The following is a 21789-nucleotide window of genomic DNA, read 5'->3' on the forward strand; positions in this document are numbered from 1 at the left end:
GAGGATTGGGAGATACCTAAAGGTATTTTCTTAGGGTAGGAGAGCTCTCAATCCTGACTGACAAGAAGTTGGGTAATGGAGACAGGAGACCAGCTTTGCTAAGTCAGGACCATTTAACCAAACTAAAACACAGAAACAAAATCCATGCAGAGTGAAAGCAGGGATACATATGCTTGTTATACTATAGTGATATTACCTGGGAATGTAGGAAGGGGAGCAACAAAGCAAAGGCACAGCAGAAGCTAAACTTGTCTAGACATGCAAAAAAAAAAAAAAAAAAAAAAAAAAAAAAAAAAAAGAGGGGTTCCTTCAGGTACAACATGTGCTGGCTATGTGCATTTGAAGCCCAGAAAGCCAACAGTATCTTGGGCTGTATCAAAAGAGAACTGGCCAGCAGATCAAGGGAAATGATTTTCCATCTCTGCTCTGCTCTTGAGATACTCTACATGAAATACTGCGTTGAACTCTGGGCCTCCAATTTAAGGAGACATAGACCTGTTAGAGGGGGTCTAGAGAAGGCTCACAAAGATGATCAGAGAAATAGGAAAACCTCTTGCATGAAGATAGGTTGAGAGAGTTGGGATTGTTCAGTTCAAAGAAGAGAAGGATAGAGGGGGACCTTATATCAGCCTTCCAAATACTGAAAGGAGGAGTCTTCAGGAACCATGGAATCATAGAATCATAGAATCATAGAACTTCTCAGGTTGGAAAAGACCTTAAAGATCATCAAGTTCAACCGCAACCAAACCATACTACCCTAACAACTCTCTGCTAAATCATGTTCCTGAGCACCATATCCAAATGGTTTTTAAACATATTTAGAGACAGTGACTCAACCACTGGGAAGCCTATTCCAGTGCTTAACAACCCTTTCTCTAAGTTTTTCCTGATATCCAACCTAAACTTACCCTGGAAACAACCAGGCCATTTCCCCTCATCCTGTCACCTGTCACCAGTGAGAAGAGACCAGCCCCACTCTCACTGTAAGCACCTTTCAGGTATTTGAAGAGAGCAAAAGATGGGGAGAGGAAAGATGGGGAAGGTGTATAACAAGAGAATGAGTAACAGTTTAAAACTAGAAGACAGTAAATTTAGATCAGATATTAGACAGAAATTCTTTACTCAGTGTAGTGAACCTTAAATACGTTGCCCACAGAAGCAGTGGCTGCCCCATTCCTTTAAGTGTTCAAGCTCAGATTGGATGAGGCTTTGGTCAGTTTGTCTATTGAAAGACGTCCCTGCAAACAATGGGAGTTGAAACTAGATGATTGTTAAGGGTCACTTCCATCCCAAAACATTCTATGATTTTACGATTCTATGATTCTAATTTTTTTTTTTTTTTTTTTTTTTCTCACAGGTCAAGTGCTAAATCCCATTTATGCTAAGGGTTTATTTGTTTGGTGGGAATCTTTGGTTTTGTTTTGTTTGACTGGCTATTGTTTTTGCCAAGGGGGGAGGAGCTAGATCTTATTCCTCCTGTGGCAGTAAGTTAATCTTGTTATGACACTGACACTAGTTTTTTGGGTTTTTTTATTTTCTTCCCTCCAAAAGGTACATTTATCAAGTTAATAATCATAAACAATAACAAGCCATTGTAATGTGCCAGGCTTGGTGAAAACTAATATCTGTATTAATATTTAATGTAAATACACTAAAGACAGATAAATAAAGTTGAAATTACATTCTTTGATATTTTATTTGTCAAAGATAACAGCAAAAGAAAGTTTAATGATCCTTACTAGAGACATAAGTATTTTACCTTCCTCTGCTAAGACAGTTGATTTTAAAAGAGAGGAGATATAGGGTATAGGTAGGTTCCTGCTGCTGGGTAAAAATAGCAAAAATTACTAGGTACAACTGCTTTATTCAAATAAATAGAATTCAGAGATAAAAAAATGAAGATACTTGTTACTGTCTTCCATTTCTTCCATCTTCTTCACCAACAGTATTGTGAACTACTGAAAGACAGAACTTTATAATTACCACAAGACAATATGCACTGTTCTGCTGATTAAGGTGAAAAGAGGTATGTAAAATGTTGACTGTCCCCTAATGGTATATAATTATTTTCTCCAATATTTTCAAACTCAAACAAAAATTTTATTAATCAGATCAATGTCTAATTTTTATTTAATTTTATTTTTTTATTTTTACTTAAAATTGAAATCTAGAATAATCTGAAGCATTATGTCACTCTTTTCATTTACACCTCTGGTGAAGAACTTATGGCTCTTGAACTATATGTGCTTGTAGGTAATTGAGGCTTTCTGAGGGAAATTAGTATAAACCCAGCAGAAGGACTAAACTAACACGAAAGGGATCCAAATCTTATGTATTGGGAAGAAGATGGCAAGAGATTCATCCAGTGACATTCATGAGGCTTCTTGGATCTGCTGGTATATCTATTTTCATACCACAGTGGACTGTTAAAAATTGTGTCAATTTCCTGCCTGTAAACAGTTCCTAGATATTTGTTTCTGTTTCACTTTATCTTATTTGTGGTAGTTTTTCTGTGTCATACTGCTATTTGAATATTTTGTGCATAGTTCAGAGGGTTGAATGTAGTTGATACTTCCATAATTTTTCAATCTAGCATTATTAAGTGGAATTATTTTATATGCTGGGGAAAAAAAAAAAAAAAAAAAAAAAAAAAAAGTATAGCTTTCCTTCTATTTTAAGAGTGTTATCACAGAAAAAAAATATATACATTAATGATTCTTTAGAAGTTTAGGAATTGAAAAGATATAAACATATATATAGACAGAACTCTAATAGATGGATTATATATATATATTTTTTTAAATAGCATGGAATTTTTATGAGGTATAATCACTTGTTTGAGAAAAATTTTAGGGAATGCTTGCTAGTCCACAACTTTTTTTTGGAGAAGTGCTGGGCTCTGTTCACTTTTGAAAAACAAGGTGAAATTATAGTCAGTCAAAAAGCATACAAGTAGATTTTGAAATTAAAATTTAGTTTAATTAATGAATGAATCATTATGTCCTTAATAACACCTGTCTAAAAAGTTTGTCAGAACATTCTTTATGGGCCCAAATTACCATTTTAATATCTAGTATTAAAAATACCTATTTAGTGACAAAATTTATGTTAATTTGCTTAGTGAGAAGAAATTTTATCTTCAAGTATTTAGTGCCTGGATAAATCAGTAAGGATGGGAAAGTTTGCAAAAAGAAAATAAAGTAAAAGGTCCTGCAATTTTGAGACAATATATGCTTCAGCAAATGTCAACTGAGCTGTAAAATCCCTGAGAAATCTGTAAGAGCTAAAAATTCTGCATTCTCAAAAAATTATTTCTTCAGACTTTTAGAGTTTTCAGAGGCCCTTTAAAAGCACAGGTTCTTCACATGTTATTCAACCTGACTAATATATTATCACTTTTGTATTTTGCTATTTTTACTTCTGTTAGAGACAGTAATCTTCAATTTCTTAGTATTGGTGTTTTTGTTTGTTTGTTTGTTTTGTGACTTATTCTTCTCTATGATTATTCTCTGAAACTAAGAAATAAACAAGATTTTTTGAATCCTCTCTTTTTTTTCCCCCTGGAGCCTTAAGATCATTTACATTTTTTCTTTCATCAGCACTTGATAACATTATTCAGTTTTCAAAATATAAACTCCTTTTGAGACTTTCATGTATATTTAATATACATGATATCCTGCTGTTTATTGCCTCAGAAGTTTTCAATACTGTGAAAAGAAGAAAATGTCTCTTATTAACTGCTTTTGAAAAATAGCCATCTAAGGTTTTGTAACTCCATTCTTTTTAAGTAGTGCCAAGATGGCGAATGAACATTAACATACTGCTGTACATTTAAAGAATAAATGTTAAAGCATGTAAGATATACTGAAGAAATCTACGTATTGATTTACAAAATTTTTGTATACCCAAGTATTGCAAGTCTTCTTCTGTTTCACATGCCTAATCTAAAATTAAAGTAATGCTTCCTCAGAATATTTGATTAGCTCCATTTAATTTCTGTGCACAACAGCATTTTTGTTGAAGTTCCTTTTACACACACAAGCTCAAAAAATCTTGGATAAGAATTGCAATGTTTTCCTAAAGCTCTAGTCTCACATAAAAGTAAACTTATTACATGGAAATCTAGTAGACTGTTTTGTTTTCTTGACAAAAATTGTTCAAGCGAGTATTTCAAGTTCTTTAGAGACCATAGCAGCCTTCTAGAACTTAAAGGAGGTCTTCAGGAAAGATGGAGAGAAACTGTTTATCAGAGTGCCTTACTGTCAGTATGGAAAAAGGAGTAATGGCTTTAAACTAAAAGGGAGTAGATGTACCTTAAATATTAAGAATAAGTTCTTCACTATGATGATGGTGAGATGTGGTTGCCCAGGGAAGTTGTAGATGCCCCATCTCTGGTCAAGTTGAATGGACTTTGAGCAGTGTGATCCAGCAGAGGTTGCTCTTGTCCATGGCAGAGGGATTGACACTAGATGATCGCAACCCATTCTATGATTCTATGATTCTATGATTCTATTCAGAATTTTAACTGTATTTTACATTTTTAATTTTACAGTTCTTAAAATATGATTCACAATATCTGCTTTCACTGAGGACATGATGTGATCCTTCAAATTAAAACTAAGAAGTTTCTCTAGACAAGATGCAAAAATAGAATACTTCATGTCACTGATATCACTACAAAGAAGTACATTATGCTTGCGATCTGCAAATATGTATCAGGCATAATTTCATAAAAACATTTTAATGCTCACACTAGAAATATTCAATTAAACAACAAAAATAAATCAGTAGAAGCTTGCAATGCATTAGAGAAGTTTTTAACAGGTAGTCCCTCCTCAGCCCTCCTCATTTTGCCGTGATTGCACAACTGATTTATACTGATTAAAGCAAAGTACCTGAAAACTGAATAATTTCTACTGGTTTAGTATCTTATGGCAAGCTATAGATAGACAATATCTGCAGTAACCATGATTTATTTAACCCAGTAAACTGGAAATAGCAGCCGAGTATTTTCACTCATAGTGCTATGAATTCTGATGTCCTCTCAATATAGATATTTATCATAGAAACATGGAATCACAAGTTTGGAAACAAACTGTACAATCATCTAGTCCAACCACCCTCCCATTACCATTGCTACCACAAGCCACTAACCTATATCTCGTAGCTCCTCATCCAGATGCCTCTTGAACACTCCACCACCTCTCTGTGCAGGCCATTCCAGTGTCTAATCACTCTCTGAGAAAAAAACTTCTTCCTTATATCTAACCTAAATCTCCTCTGGTACAACTTCAGCCATTTCCTCAGGTCTTGTTTATTGCCTGGGAGAAGAGGCCAAACCCCTCCTCATCACAACCTCCCTTCAGGAAGTTTTGCAGTGCAAAGGTCTCCCCTGCGCCTCCTCTTCTCCAGACTAAACAATCCCAGCTCCCTCAGGCTCTCCTCACAAGACTTGTGCTCCAGACCTATCACAAGTTTCGTTGGCCTTCTCAGGACACATTCCAGGGCCTCAATGTCTTTTTTGTAGTGAGGGGCCCAAAATTGAACACAGTACTTGTGTGCAGCCTCACCAGTGCTGAGTACTGGGGGAAGATTACCTCTCTGCTCCTGCTGGCATCATCAACAGGTAAATCTTAGGAATGTAAGTGGTATTGTTGTATTAACAGAGAAAATTTGACATTGAGGCTAAAATGATAAAAACAGAGGATAATGATGTTTGGAAGGGATCTCAAGAGGCTTCATTCCTATTCTCTTTCATTAAACAGCTATTAGAAATTAGAACAAAAAACAGCAACAAAACTTGAGCATTCAGAAAGCCATTTACTGCACTGTCCATTCTGCTGTACTTCTAACTCTGATACATTTAAGACTGAGACTCCTTTTTAAACTCTGATCATCTAAGAATTCTAAATAAAACAAGTTTTATAGTTCATGGTGGTACATTAACAACATGGGTCAGCATTTTAAACTTGAGGCACATTCACCTTGAGCACAGTGTGTAATTTTGGGTGCTACAGAACAAAAAAGGACATAAAGCAAAGAAGAACTACAAAGATTATTAAGGGTCTAGAGGTGAAGAAGTAGGAGGAGTAGCTGAAGTTCCTTCAGTTATTCAGCCCAGAGAAGAGGAGATTGAGGGGAGGCCACAGTGCAGCCTACAACTCCTCACAAAAGGGACTGGAAGGGCAGCGTTGATCTCCTCACTCTGGTGACCAGTGATAGAATCTGAGGGAACAGCAGGAAATTACGTAAGGGATATTCAAGTTGAATACTGGGAAAAGGTTCTTCAGGAAAGGGTAGTTGGGCACTGGAACAGCCTCCTCAGATTCATGGCACTGAGTTGTCAGAGTTCAAAAAGCATCTGTACAATGTTCTAAGACATAGTCTGATTTTTGGGTGATCCCCAAAAATTTGGGTGTAGATTCAATGATCCTTATGAGTCTTATGAGTTCCTACCAACTCGAGATATTCTATAATTCAACGATTAATTAATAATTGATAATAGTTTATTTGAAAATATAGATTTCTATACCTGCAGTCCACTTCTCCAAATCAAAAATTTAAATTCTGTTCTGTTTATGAACAGAGAATCTATTATTTGTAAATTATACTTAGGATATGAAAACTTCTGCATAGTGTTAGTAAAAACAAAAAAGAAAATCTAAAAATTAACATAAAATATACAGAATCTAATATACACTGCATTAAATTCACCCCAGCCTCCCCCACCTCCCTTCCCCCCCCCAAAAAAAATATATATATATAAATCAAACACAAAAGATTTGTCAATGAAAAGTCAAATTGTTCCACAAGTGGCAGGAGACAGAGAAAAAACTTTCACTGAGCCCAGTATTCACCTAAGAGATTCTCATGCTTTTTATTTTAGTAATAAATGTTGTGAGCTGCCCAGTTTTGACTGTAATTTTCTTAAAGTCATGAATGTAATGTAAAATTTTTGTCCATTCTCCCTCTGTATTCAGTACAAATATAGATCTTCTGAATCTTAACTATATTAAATGCTTATTCCATGTAGATGTGCCTTTCTCCACTTTTTATTACCTTGCTGAGTTAAGTTCATTGATTCAGAACTAGAAGTCTAAATGATAATATTCTTTCTTTGTGTGGTAGATTATCTCATATTGCTTCATATGCCAATGTGTCAATGCCTCATATGTTCATAAGTCAAAATAATTACAGGCTTTGTGCATATCAGCATAAAAATATATATCTTGTATATGCCCGAGACAAAGACTATAGCAAAAAGAAAAATAAATAACTCGGTAAATGTACAAGATAAATTTGTACTTATTTCCTCATTGTAAACTAGAGTCTAATACCCAAAAGTCAGAATGGCAGCCCAATCATAGCCCACAAGAAGGAAATAATATTCAGACGTCCTTTCCAAGTACAAAGTATTCTAAAAATTTTAGTTGCAAGGCACAACCAATGTATCATCTGAGAAGGAAAAAAAAAAACAAACCTTCTATATTTCTATCTTTAAACTCTCCTTAAGTTCAGTAACTATATTCTTTTTCCTTTTTTTTTTTTTTTTTTTTTTTAAGCAAATAAGAAGGTAAATTTTACTTCTGAAACAAAATAGGAAGATGTCATGGTTTTATGTTTTTTGGTTTTCAGTATTCCACATCATAACATCATGTAGTGCACTGGGAGTTAAAGTGTTAATGCTCCAATTCCAGGTACCTATCCCTATACATTACAGAAGTCATGGGATCTGACCCTTCCGGGTGGGGCGGTCTCTTACTGCCTGGCAGTGGGTGCTGGAGGGTGCTTTCCTAGCCGTTCCAAGCTTTTCAAGTTTGACTCGGTCTCAGGAACTCTCTCTCTCCTATCTTATTTATTAGTCTCAATTTCAATTAGATTGTATTATATTGTGTTATCTTGCATTCCGATATCACAGGTAGTAAAATAAGTTTTCCTTCCTTCCTTCCCATTTTGTGGGGCTGGGGGGGGGGGGGGGGGTTGGGGCCTAGAGCCCCATGTCATGGGCATAGATTGTTCTAGTTAACTCTGTGACAGAAGATTAGCCTCCTGTCCTATATTGTTCAACAGTTCTCTAGTTAGAGCACTTATCCATGGTGTGAAATATGTTTAAACTGCCTTTCCAACCTAATGGAGATCAAATTCTCTCACTTTGCATCTCATAGACTATCCGAGCACTCCAAGAGTTGTTTATTATTCAATGGTCATTTACTTTATTCACCTCATAGTAAAAAACCTGTAGAAGAAGGTTTTATTTATCACACGTAGACAGGTACTCTCATCTCCAGATTAAACAGATGTTTTCTTATTTACACTTTCTCTGGCTCATCAAGTTTAGTTGCTTCCAATGCTGCAGTTAAAACAACATCAAGAGAAAGAATACTCTCTGTATTCCTAAATTCTACAATCTAGCATATCAATTTGTTGCTACAGTATTACTTGAAAAAAAGTACACGAGTTTGTATCTTCCCCATCTTGTCCCACTCAGTGGGTTTTGAAGGAGGTAAATCTTCTCTCTCCTGAGTGGCACCTCTCCTAGTCAGCAGGAGGTTGCTACTGCAATGAAGTCATCCAACACTCAGAGAAATAATACATATTAATTTATTAAGAGCTTTCTAAATTACAATTAACAACAACTACATGGAGGTTAAATTGTCTAACCGGCTAATTACAATTAATAAGCTTTACAGATAAGACCATTCTAGTCAACAGCTACTAAAATGGAAAAGAATAAAAGGAGATAAAGAGAAAAGATAGAAAACGGGGAAAGAGACAAACAAACAGCAAAGCAAAGAAGTTCACCATTCCTTGATCCAACAGTGTCTTGATGTCAGGTGCTGATCTTCAGTAGTGATGTGTCCTCAGAGGTTGCACTGTTCAGTTGAGGGCAACTAGTGACGATGGTGCAAATTCCTACTTACAGTTCAAAATGGCTGGGCCTGCTCTTTTGGAATGATAGTTTCTGGTTTCTGGATCTCAGCAGGAACTCCTTTGTTCTCATCTTCCAGGCCTTGCAAATTTAAGTCAGCAGATAAGAGGAAGCAAGGAGATGCCAGTTTGTATCTCACCTTCACAGGGTACAACAGTATCATCTTTCAGTCTTCTGCTTCAACCTAGTTTAATTTGCCCCCAGACCAAGTCTTCAGCCAGTAAACACACAGAAGGGAGCTTCTGAAGGCAAACGACTCCAAAGAGAGGTTTTCAAATGTAAAATTGTCCACAAAGTGACGCTGATTGCTTCATTCCTTGTTGATCTTTCATTTCCTTTGAACAGGTATTAAGTCTTTCCAATATATTTGGAAATATATTTTTATTGTATTTATAATAAAATAATTTATTATTTTTAATTATATTTATTATATTTGGGAATATATTTTCATTTTCTTAAAAATAAAATATTAAAATTTCCTTTGATAAAATAATGCCTTGATTGTAACACACAAAGTGCTAAAAATTTAGTACTGCCAAGAATGGGAACCTTTAATCATAAACAGAAGATGAAATGAAGTTAACTGTGGAAAAGGAGGTTACTTAAGAATTAAGGCATTTCTACTGGTAACTTTTGAGAAGTGGGTTAAAAAATGCATTTTTAAATTTTCACAATTTACAATTACGAATTTAGGGCTCCTTCCCTGAAGGAGGAAGTGCTTAAAATCAATGAAAACTTGAGATATTCATTATCTTTCAGGGATTTTTGAAAAATCAAACCTTTTTCAACCAAGTGACAAAATCTTGCTTATGTGCAGTCAAAGCCCAGTCTAGCAAGTTGTTCATCATGCGCTAATACTTTAGCCTATGTGGAAACACACTGAAATAACTGAGGACTTAGGAGAAGGAACTACTTTTACTTGCCAATATGCAAGCATAAGAGCTTTGTATGACAAATCATTTTTAAATTACATTAAGTAAATTAAAATTAGACTGGAAAAAAAATCTCATTTATTTTCATTACAGTCAGAAACAACAACAGAATTGAGTCATGTGAAATTACTATGGAGTAGTATTCAAGCTGCAGCATAATCCCTAAAAGCCAGAGGCATACCGCATCCATCTCTGAGAGAAAACATTAAGAAACAGCTAGATTGCACAGATAAGTATATATGTGAAGAAGATTAAAAAACAAGATTTAGAGGCTTTAAGTCTATCTCAATTCAAAATGTCATGGACATATGGTGAGAGGTCATAGCAGCATTTCCAGCTGCAGTTCTTTATTTAGAAGTATCTTATTTTGGATATGAAACATAAAATTGTATTTTCTTCAGCTGACACCGGGAATATTACATTCGAGAAAAGAATGATTGTTCTCTTAGAGAAGCAAGGAAAAAACATTATCATTTATGAATTCTTATTAGTATCAAAAGCAGACACATCAAAGCACATGCATTATTCTTAGTAGCTGACTACAGACTGAGTGATGCAAGACATTTACAAGGTTGCAGTTTTCCCAGTAACATGGGTCTTCAGTAAGTGAAGATCAAATTGAGTTAGAAAAAGGAAAAGACGACATGTTCCATCATTTGATTTAAAGAGTAGCTTGTGGATAAATTATTTTCTGTATTCTTGATCATATGGACAGGCTTTTTAATGAGTCACATATTTATGAACAGTCTAAACCATTTGGCTAAAACAGAAAATGTTATGCCAGCTTAACCTTATGTACCATGTCTGTGGTACATTAGACAGAAATATTATGAATAACTGGAGGATGTAATAGTATATTTGAGTTATGTAAACGCAGTTTCTTCAATTTAACAGTAAAATGAAAATACATTAAAAAAGAAAAAAAAAAAAAAAAAGAGGGAGGAAGGGGAACAAGCTAAGAGAAATGTGTTTTCACTTCTTTTCCTCATAGAAATGAGGAAGCAAACTATGTTTTTATGTCAGCACAAAATTCTGAATTTGGTGAATTTGCAAGAAAAGGGAGAATGATTTTAGGTTCACCTCCTATTAGCCTCCTGTCCTACTGTGGAAGGCCTGTCACAGTTATCAAGTTTTTATCTACCTTAAATTATTGAAATACATTTATGTGCCTCTAAGAAAGCTCTAAGTTCTTTCTCATTCATGTTGATATTATTCAATTTTTAATTACCAACTAAAAATTAGCAAAATAACCAAAATCTGTGTGTCCTACTATCAAAAAATTCTGAAGATTAAGCAATCTGAGTTTCTCTCAATGTTTTGTTATTTTATGAATATTTTTAGCATCAAGACTTGAGAACTTTCTTTTAATCCCCTGTATCTGGTTGTATAGGCAACAAAGATCCAAATTTTAATCCTTATAACTACAAGATATTTGAACATCCTTTCTCAAATGAGTATTGTAAGATTTACAATATGGAGTATGAAACAAATCTCTCACATCTCTGCTGAAGTTATTCTGTAGATTATTTTTCATATAATGACTAAATTTTCAGTCATTCTCCTTCTGTGACTTAAGGCAGTTCCCCAGGTATCTGTGTATCTATATAAACAATATCAACAAAAGATAGTGAGAGTAAAATTGTGTAATAATTTGGTGTTTTATGCACAGTCCTCAAAGGGAGAAAATGCAGATTTGAAGTAGAGAAAGAATTTGAACCAAAATGTTCACACTATATGTGAGTATTCTGATATTTGAGTTACTGAGTTCACTTTCAATAATTTATATGAAGAGCATGTCAAAAGATGCAGTACATTTCTTTCTTCTACAGTCATATTCAGAATGTGGACAAACTGCAGGACTGTAGGACCTGACCACCATGTTTCAGACAACCACAGAGTTTCAAACAATTAGTGCATCTGGCACAGTGGCATTCAGCAGTACCCATAAGTGAGGTTGGGAAAGAAGAGCAAGAGAGGCCCTATGGTTTGTCCCTCCTAAGTCTCTCATAGACTTTTTTCATCTCAGTAGATTTCCTGAGCTGTGTGAGTTTCTTTCTGGAAAATGAGACCTGTTCTATACATACTGGCCCTGCAATTTAAAAAAAAAAAAAAAAAAAAAAAGGCATACCAATGGCAGACTCTGTCTCTATTTACTGCTTTTTCCAGGTAATTTATACGTTTAACAGGAACATCCCAACACAGAATACTGCAAAGCTTCAGTGGTTTCCCTTTTTGCAAGAACTGAATGAATCATTGTTAATATTATTTTTAAGGTCTTCTATTCATGCTAAATAAAATAGATATAAAAATATATTCACTTGTAGAACCCTTTCTTGTTATCAAACACTGCATAATAAAGAATGAAAGGGAGAATCATAGAATCATAAAATTGCTCAGTTTGGAAAAGACCTTAAAGATCATCAAGTCCAACTGCAACCTAACCAACTCTAAATCATGTGCCTGAGCACCACATCCAAACGGTTTTTAAAGACATCCAGAATGGTGGCTCAACCACCTCCCTGGGGAACCTATTCCAGAGCTTAACAACTCTTTCTCTAAATAAGTTTTTCCTGATATCCAACATAAACTTATCCTGGCAGAACATGAGGCCAAATGTTCATTGCAAGCATATTAATTTCAAGTAAGTCATGCAACAGTAACAACAGCAACAAAAAGTTCAGATTTACCAAGTTTACAAAATTCTTGTTATTAGTTTTAATACAATAAAAACCAATCTTACTCTAAAGTAATTAGATGAAATCAATATGAAACACATTTAACTGTATTAGTCAAACTTCAAATGAATCTGCTATATTTCATGCTGAATGTTGCTTCTTTTCTTTTTTCCCACTATGAAAAATGGTATTAATTTTCCAGCTAATTATAATGCATCATAATTCTGAAGTCTTGCATCAAATTTTACTTTCCCTCTATGAATTTTAATTAAACAAGCAACTCAGGGAAGATTACAGCTTTGTGCAGAGGAACACTATAAAGGGATTGGAATAAATTTTCAAAGAACATGGTTACCAAAGACATCTGAATGTCTTAAGTCATAATGAATCTGCAAAAATATCAACTATTTTCCTCTTAGAAGTATTTGCTAGATGCAGAAAATATATTGAAAAGAACATAGTCAATGACTGACCAAAAAAAAAAAAAAAAAAAAAAAAAAAAGAGTAATATTATTGGTGAATAGTTTTAATAAGCTTAATTCCTAATGCATTTTAGGTTTTTAGCAGTGGAAGCATATGCTGCAATTGCACAGATATTTCGCAGATGTAAAGATGTTTTCATGATTACTAAGGTGCTGCCACTGAAATCCGATGCCTTCTATACATTACATATTTTCTGTTGGAATAGAAATTTGTTGTGGTTTAACCTAGTAAGCAGCTAAATACTACGCAGTCTTTCGCTCAGTTTCCCATGCTCCCAGTGGGGGAGAGAATTGGAGAAAAAGGATAGAACACATAGGATAAAAACTATTTACTAAGATAGAAATATATATATTTAATACATATATTTACATAACAACTGATATACAGTGCAATTGCTCACCTACCCAGTGGCTGCCTCTCCACAGTTAAATAGGTTTTTCACGATATCATATGGTATGGAATACCCCCTTAGCCAGCTCAGATCAGCTGTCTTGCTTTTGTTCCCTCCCAACTCATTGCGCCGTCTCAGCCTCTTGCTGGCAGGACAGCACAAGCAGCTGAAAAAACTGAAACATTCTTGGCTCTGTACAGCACTTCTCAGAAACAATTAAAACATTGTGTTATCAAAACTGCTTTTCTCCTAATGCCAAAACACTGCAGTATGAAGAAAGAACTCTGTTCCAACTGGAACCAGGACAAAATTGAATACCTTTCTTAATTCAGCCTTCTGTGAGAAATTTTTTTTTTCAACCATCTAAGTTATTCCTTATTGTAACTTATTTAATCCTTATTGTTATTTATTTATTTGGTCATTAACTTAATGACCAAAAGCTTAGGTGTCCTACACACTCTGTAGCCAGAAAAGATAGCATGTGAAAAGAAAAAGGAGAGCAAGAGAGCTAGAGAGAAATGCATGTCCATATAATTTAAAGTGCCCAGTAACTAAAACACTATGTAAGAATTCTATGGTTTATTTTTTTATTATTTTTATTTTTTAAGTCACAATAGTGAGACTGTGTGTAGGATTTTGAGACAAGAAGAGTGTGGAATATTTACTGGAGGTAACTTATTGAAAAGTCCATCTCTTAGGAGAAAGCAAGCCTCCAGGATGGAATGTGCTGGATAATCCATTCCATGATAGTTCCCCAAACAATATGACTTGAAACCTTAGCTGTAATTAAATACCAGGAGAGCCCAGTCGAGTAAGAAAAAAAATAATATGGAATGTGAAGAAAGGTGGAAGTCCCATGGCTAAATTCCATGATCATCCTGTAGAGACAGTAACTAGGTGAAACTGTTAGAACTGATAATCTTGTTTTTCTGAGCTAGAACTATTTCTCCTGTCTGTCAAAACCATACTTTTGTGCAAACTTTACAAGACCATGGTATGTTTTAACTAGAGGAACACAAGCACCACCTGAAAATAAGAAAAGAGTATAAAATTGCTTCAGAGAGAAGGACTTTGGGAGTAAAAGGATACCCTCACAGATAAGCTGGAATCAGTCATTGCACGCTCAGTCACATTGAGTGCCTACCCAGGACACCTAGAAATGTCGATAGATTTATTTCATAATTTAATGTGATTTTAGATAGCCATATCATTCATGTTCCTGGTTAATCTGAAATGCTTTGCAGACAATGCATTTATCATCAGCAGTCCAAAAGAATCTGTAATCACAGAATCACAGAAACACAGAATGGCCAGGGTTGGAAGGGACCTCAAGGATCATGAATCTCCAACCCCCCTGCCACATGCAGGGCCACCAACCTCCTCATTTAATGCTCGACCAGGCTGCCCAGGGCCCCATCCGATCTGGCCTTTAACACTTCCAGGGATGGGACATCCACAACCTCTCTGGGCAGCCTGTTCCAGTACCTCACCACTCTCTCTGTAAAGAATATTCCCCTGATATCCAACCTAAATCTCCCCTCCCTCAAAACCATTTCCCCTCATCCTGCAATTACCTATCCTTTCAAAGAGTTGATTCCCCTCCTGTTTGTAGGCTCCCTTTAGGCACTGAAAGGCTGCAATGAGGTCACCCCACAGCCTTCCTTTCTCCAGGCTGAACAAGCCCAGCTCCCTCAGCCTGTCCTCATAGGGGAGGTGCTCCAGTCCCCTGATCATCTTTGTGGCCCTCCTCTGGACCTTCTCCAACAGTTCCCTGTCTTTTTTGTACTGGGGGCTCTACACTTGGATGCAGTACTCCAGATGGGGTCTCATAAGAGCAGAGTAGAGGGGAACAATCACCTCCCTGTCCCTGCTGGCCACCCCTCTTCTGATGGAGACCAGGATACCATTTGCCTTCTGAGCAGCAAGGGCACACTGCTGGCTCATGTTAAGTTTTTCATCCATCAAGACCCCCAGGTCCTTCTCCACAGGGCTGCTCTCAAGGACCACTCCTTCCAGTCTGTATGAATGCCTGGGATTCCTCCAGGCCAAGTGCAAAACTCTGCACTTTGCTGTGTTGAACCTCATCAGGTTCACCCGGGCCCACCTTTCTAGCAAACTGCAAAATTCGTTGATAAGCACTGAGAGTTCTCATTGTCCAAAATCCTTAAGAGTGTTTGTGAGAGCCCATTCAAATGCAACTAGAGAATTGGACAACGTCCTATTTGTGAATCTGTTAACATAACAGCCTGTATACTGAATGCTACCAGACTTAGAGCACAGAATTGGGATTGCTTTGAATCACTTAGAAGAATCTAAGCCTAGCCAACCCCAGACCCTCTGATATTTTAGGACAAGCTGGAATGCAAGGGGATTTCTGTTCGGCCAGACTTCTCTGCCCTTTTCACGTGACAAGTAGAATTAAAAGTTATTTTCATTATAAAAAATAAACAAATTATTAAAGATGTCATTTCTAATAATTGTTCTCCCAAGTTACAGAGGAATTTATTTTGTTCCAGTGATAGAATAGAATGGAACAGAAGCATGAGAAAGGATATGAAATGGAAATGATTGACATTTCAGAAAATTCAAACCTATTTTTGTTTAAAGGATAAAGAACAACGCTATGGCTGAAAATACAATACAGAGAATCAAACGAGTATCTATGTCCCAGCATTATTTGCAAATCGCATCTTAAAAATAAACTACCATGCTTCCTAGTCACAATTTGATGAGGGCAACAACTACTAATTAGCATTTATACATGATTGATTTGGGAAGAATGTATTGGTTTTGTAATGATAAATGCTGTGATCTTTCTGAATTCTGTGACATGATAGGCTGGAAAACATAATGCAAGAGTGAAACTGAATGTCTTTTTGTTTCACCCACTGAGAACTAACTTGATTAAACAGTTTAGAAAGGTTTGACATTAGGGACTTCTGTCCCTAGTAGGTAAAGGTTTTAAAATGTGGATTTTTTCACATTTACATTCTACTGCAGACTTTTAATATTCCTCTTTTATACATAAAAGGATAAGTTAAGGGCAATGAGTTCAATGATTTTGTTTTAATCCATGTCTTTCATTTTACCCAAAGGGGTATTTAAACTTTGTTTTAAAATATGTATTAAGCTAGTCCCCACAAGCACTACTATGAATGAATCTTTGACAGAATATATATGAGGCTCAAGAAATTGGACTTGCAGTAATTCAAATATAATATCTAGATCCAGATTTAAGCAGTCTGGGCAAGATTTAAATCTTGACACAAGTATAGTGAAATCTTATTAAGTTCAGTGTTTTTATTCTTCAACCATTTTATTCTTCAGGGAAGAAAGATTTGGAAGTTTACCCAGAAAAGCTGTGGATGTACCACTCCTGGAAGTGTTCAAGGCCAGGCTGGATTTGGCTCTGGGCAACCTGGTCTGGTGGGAAGAGGCGGGAGGTTGGAACTAAATGATCTTTAGAGTCCCTTCCAACCTAAGCCATTTTATGACTCATCAATTTTGCTGAAGGGCTTTAGATAGGCAACATTACTGGGTCTTGTTTGTTACTGAACTCATTTTTTTCCATTAAACCCCGGGACTTTGCATCCAGTGTTGCCAGTTTTCCTGGTTTTCTTTATGTCAATGTTAGTAAGACTATGAATGCTTACTAGTACTGCTACTGTAGTAATCCCATTGAAGCAATAATCCCTCTTTTGTATTATTTATTTATTTATTTATTTACAGCACTTACTCTTTGCTCTCTGTTGCCAAAGACAAATCTCCTGTGCTCCTATACAACTGAGAATAGCAGAGTTGCTACATCTTCCAGCACATTGCTCTTCTCCTGTGAGATCTGTCTTTCTTTGGAAATCTTGATCAAAATTTGGTGAATATATTCAATACATATAATCAGTATTATGGAGATAAGACACAGAATATTTTCTGAGATTTTTTTTCTAATGTTCATCTTACAGCTATCATATGCTAAACTAGAATTTCTTTTTTTTTTTTTTTTCATTTGATAATTGTATTTTTAAAAACAAAGAAACATTTAAATCTTGAGATAAGTTGGCTATGGACTTTCCCTCCTTCTCTGATCAATATTTTTTCCTTTTCTCAAAGTCATGCATTCTCTGTTGCATTACAGAATCACAGAAATACAGAATCATGGAATCACAGACTTGTAAAAGTTGGATGAAACCACTAGGCATTATCAAGAAAAAAACATAAGGAAAATCTTTTTCTCTCGGAGACTGGTCAGGCACTGGAATGGCCTGCATGGGGAGGTGGTGGAGTCGCCGTTCCTGGCAGTGTTCAAGAGGCGCCTGGATGAGGAGCTACGAGATATGGTTTAGTAGCTTGTGGTAGCAATGGTAATGGGGGGATGGTTGGACTAGATGATCTTGTAGGTCCTTTCCAACCTTGTGATTCTATGACTTTATGGTAAGTCCAACCCTCCTTATAAAGCAAGCTTCCTAGTGTAGGTTACACAGGAATGCATTCAATCTGGTTTTAAATATGAAAGACTCCATAAGCTCTCTGGACAGTTTGTTCCAGTGCAATCACACTCAAAGTAAAAAAAAATATTTCTAATGCTTGTGTGGAATTTCATGTATTCCAGTTTATGCTCATTGCCCCTTGTCCTAACACTTGGAACCATTGAAATGAGCCTTGCCCTGTTCTTCAGGCCCTGGCTTCAGGCCTCCAACTAGATCCTGAATATATTGTTACAACCCTTTAAGCTCTGCCAGTCAGCCAGTTCTCAATCCTCCTCACTGCCTGTCAAATCCAGAGAAGAGGTGACCAGATTCGCTGATATCCCAGTTAGATTAAGGTAAAGTGTTAGGCAGAGGTCCACGCACAATCATCTGTTTTAATGAGAATCAGTATACTACAATTATACCAAAAATGTTGGCATTTTAAAAATTGAATCTTTCTCAGCTGCGAGGCTAAACTATGCGACCTTATAGGATGGCACTCTAACACACAAAATCATAGACTGTGCGACTAAACTATGCGACCTTAAGAAGCTGAAATAAGTCTTGCAGTTACTTAGCAACTTTATGAAAGAAAAAGAACAAAAAGAGAAAGGGAGAGAAATGGAGAATGAATGAATGACAGAGAAATGAACAGGGAAAAGGCTGATTACCGGTCTGTTTTGAGTGCACACCTCCACACCGTCCCAAGGCCGTAAACAAAAGAGTTCATAGTAAAAAGTTTGTCAGAAATAAGTTTGTAGGAAAAACTTTCAGGCAGGAAAGGTGGGCCTGCTTTGAGAGTGAAGGAAGACTGCCCTGTTCTCACAGGATCTCCTACCTCACTGATAATGGCCCTCAATTTGTTGTCATGACAACCACTTGGTACTGTAAGTGTTGGAGACATACCAAGCATACCCCAGAAAGTCAGAAAGTGTTTTTCATTTGTCTTTTATGCTGTTCACTGTCTATCCCTCATTTCCTAAGCTGTAGGTAATACAAGCATGTTATGGGAGACAGTGTTAAAGGCCTTTCTAAAGTCAGTGTACACAACGATGTACTTGCCTCCATCTGCCCAGCCAGTTATGATGTCATAGAAGGCTACCAGATTAGTCAAGCATGATTTTGCCTTTGTGAATCCTGATATCTTTCTCTTCCACTTGCTTGCAGATGACATCCAGAATAAGCTGCACCATCTCCTTCCCAGGAATGGAGGTGAAGTTAACTGGCCTGTAGTTTCCTGGCTCCTCTTTCTTGCCCTTTTTGAAGACTAGAATGATATTGGTTATTCTGCAGTCCCCAGGCACAGTCCCATTCTGCATGACTTTTCAAGGATGGTAGAGAGCATTCAGCAGTCACCTCTGTCAGTTCCCTTAAAACACATGGGTGCATCCCAGGGCTCACGGATTTGTGTGCATTAAGTTTGCCTGGATAATCTCTGACTAGACCTTCCTTGATCAAGGAGAAGAAGGAGAAGTCTTCCTTTCTTTACACTCTGTCTTACCTCCAGGGTCTGGGATTCCCAAGAGACACTCTTAGCATGTCTTAGCAGTAAAGACTGAAGTAAAGAGGGCATTCAGTAGCACTGCCTTCTCAGTGTCTTCTGAGATGCCCACTTCATTCAGCAGCAGAATCTCATTTTCCCCTTGTCTTCATTTTGCCATAGGCATACTTTAAAAAGCCTTTCTTATTTTCCTGGACCTCCCTTAACAGATTTAATTACATGTGGGCCTTCCATAGGCTTCCTTCTTTCATTTGAGTTTTTCCAAGAGCTCCTTGCTCATCCATGCAGGCCTCCTGCCACCTTAGTAGGCTTCTTACCTTAGAGATGCACAATTGTTGAGCTTGGAATAAGTGATGTTTGAATGCCAAACAACTTTGTTCCACATATCTTCCAGTGCTGTAACCCATGAGATACCTCCAGACAGATCCTTGAGGAGGTTGAAGTTGGCTCTCCTGAAATCCATTTTTTGCTCTGTTACTTCCATGTAATATTCTGAACATTTTTCATTAAGCTATGAATAAAAGCAGCACTTTTTAATACAATAGTTCATTTTGTCTCTTATGTCTAAACATTGTTACAATCTCAAGAGAAATAAATAATATTTAAATCATGGCAAAAACAAAACAAAACAAAACCACTGCTATTGGTTATCTGGTGCAACCTCATGCTTAATGCAGGATCTGCTTAGATCAGGGTGATAAGGACATTGCACAGCAATGTTTTAAAGCATGTATCTAAACAATTAATCTAAATTTTCTTTATAATGTATAACTGTTACTTAAGAGTTAAAAGTTACAGTATCTATAAGATTCAGTTTTCGCCCATCTTTTTTCTTTTTCAAAACTCCTAGTTTCTTCATAGATTGAACCTGGCAACAGACTTCAATTAAGCTCACATTTTCAACAGGATTTCATGGCATTCTATGAAATTAATTTTTCACAGTGTCATGAGCCTATACTTTCCTTACTTTTTATATATTGTAATTAATATAGCCTTCTTAGAAAGGAGACGAATAACAATAGAACTGTGAAGCCAATAGAGATTAGTTTCCTATATCTATTTCTTCCAGATTAAAAACAGATTCTCTCAGAGTGGATATATTTTATCCCAAACTTAAGAAACATCGGTACATCTATCAGTGTTGATATATCAGCATGGTTGAAGTCATGCTGTTCTGGTATTCTCCTAGAACTAATCTCAGCTTCTCAATACTTCTTACAGTGTGGATGTGACATCAGGATTTCCTTGCCCTGTAACTTGCATAAACCGTCTACTTAACAGCAGTTCTCAAATTCAAGCAGAGATGACAGAACAGACTATGGTAAGGATTTTTGTTACGCTCAGGATCTTGTCACAGGTTCCTCCACTTCCTGGGCTGCTGGGTGTCACCCCAACCTTATGCAAATCACTGACTGTTTCTTGTCAGACTGGGACTAGTGGTGATGGTGCCACCTTTTCCCTGTGAGGCCCATGCCCAAAGCTAAAGCAAAAACAGGGCAGCAGCAGCCACTGAGCCCTGATGCGGCAAGTGGTAAGAAATCAGCAAGAAAGCATTAAAAAGATGTTACTGTCTCTCTGCTGAATACACTTTGAAGATAGATCTTTTAGCAGTCACCTAACATGGACTTTCAGAAAAAGAAATCCTGAAGTACGTTTTTCCCATTCATTCAAGAATGGTTAGTTGACAAACTCAGTTACATTTATACCTATATGGTTTTCCGATTCTCTTGCTCTGTTCCATGCAGCTATTTACATCCATGCTGTGTAGGTTATGAAATGTTACCATGATTATTCTGTAGCATTTTACTCTTCATGCAAGGATGTAAGTGACTATGCAAAATACAAGGTCACTAGAAGACACAAGTATTCTGATGAATAATATAAAGATACTCTATATATTTTCTGGTGGGTATATCAATAAAATTTTTTTAAAAAAATCATGCAGTAGGTAAAAAGACAGAATCACAAAATCATGGAGGTTGGAATGGACTTTTGGAGATCATCTACTCCAGCCCTCCTGCTAAAGCAGATTGCCTGGAATAGGTCGCACAGCATCCAAATGGGTTTTTAATATCTCCAGAGGAGACACCACCACCTCTCTGGGCAGCTTCTTCCAATGTTATGTCATTCTCAAAATAAAGAAGCTTTTTCTCATGTTCGTACGGAACTTCCTGTGTTCTCTTTTGTGACTGTTACCCCTTGTCCGGTTGCTGAGCAGAGGACTGAGTAAAAGAGAAATGAGCCTCCTTCAACCTGCTGGCTACATTCTTTTTAATGTCCCCTGGGGTACCATTAGCCTTCTTGGACACAAAGGCACTCTTCAGGCTCATGGTCAACCTGTTATCCACTAGGACACTTAGGTCCTTCTTTGCAGAGCTCCTTACCGGCAGGTTAGCCCCTAACCTGTTCTGATGC

The 21789-nt window shown here is 36.5% G+C and overlaps 2 long non-coding RNA genes across 3 annotated transcripts in view; one reads left to right on the forward strand and one right to left on the reverse strand.

Moving 5' to 3' along the window:
• The window catches only part of LOC149919148 (uncharacterized), an 86183-nt gene extending 72604 nt beyond the window's left edge, over nt 1–13579 (reverse strand). The window contains exon 1 of one of the 2 annotated variants that reach the window (XR_016464815.1): nt 13424–13579. This is a non-coding gene — a long non-coding RNA (uncharacterized LOC149919148). Of the gene's footprint in view, nt 1–13419 lie in introns of both variants that reach the window. The other variant, XR_016464816.1, reaches the window with a different exon arrangement.
• A 5404-nt stretch (nt 13580–18983) lies between these two features.
• On the forward strand, nt 18984–21524 carry LOC116240390 (uncharacterized). Its single transcript, XR_004169296.2, has 3 exons — nt 18984–19085; nt 20596–20695; nt 21320–21524. It is a non-coding gene; the product is annotated as an uncharacterized LOC116240390 (long non-coding RNA).
• The last annotated feature ends 265 nt before the right edge of the window (nt 21525–21789 follow it).

This window comes from Phasianus colchicus, chromosome 2, assembly GCF_987193195.1.
Source record: "Phasianus colchicus chromosome 2, bPhaCol1.hap1.1, whole genome shotgun sequence".
Lineage (NCBI taxonomy): Eukaryota > Metazoa > Chordata > Aves > Galliformes > Phasianidae > Phasianus > Phasianus colchicus.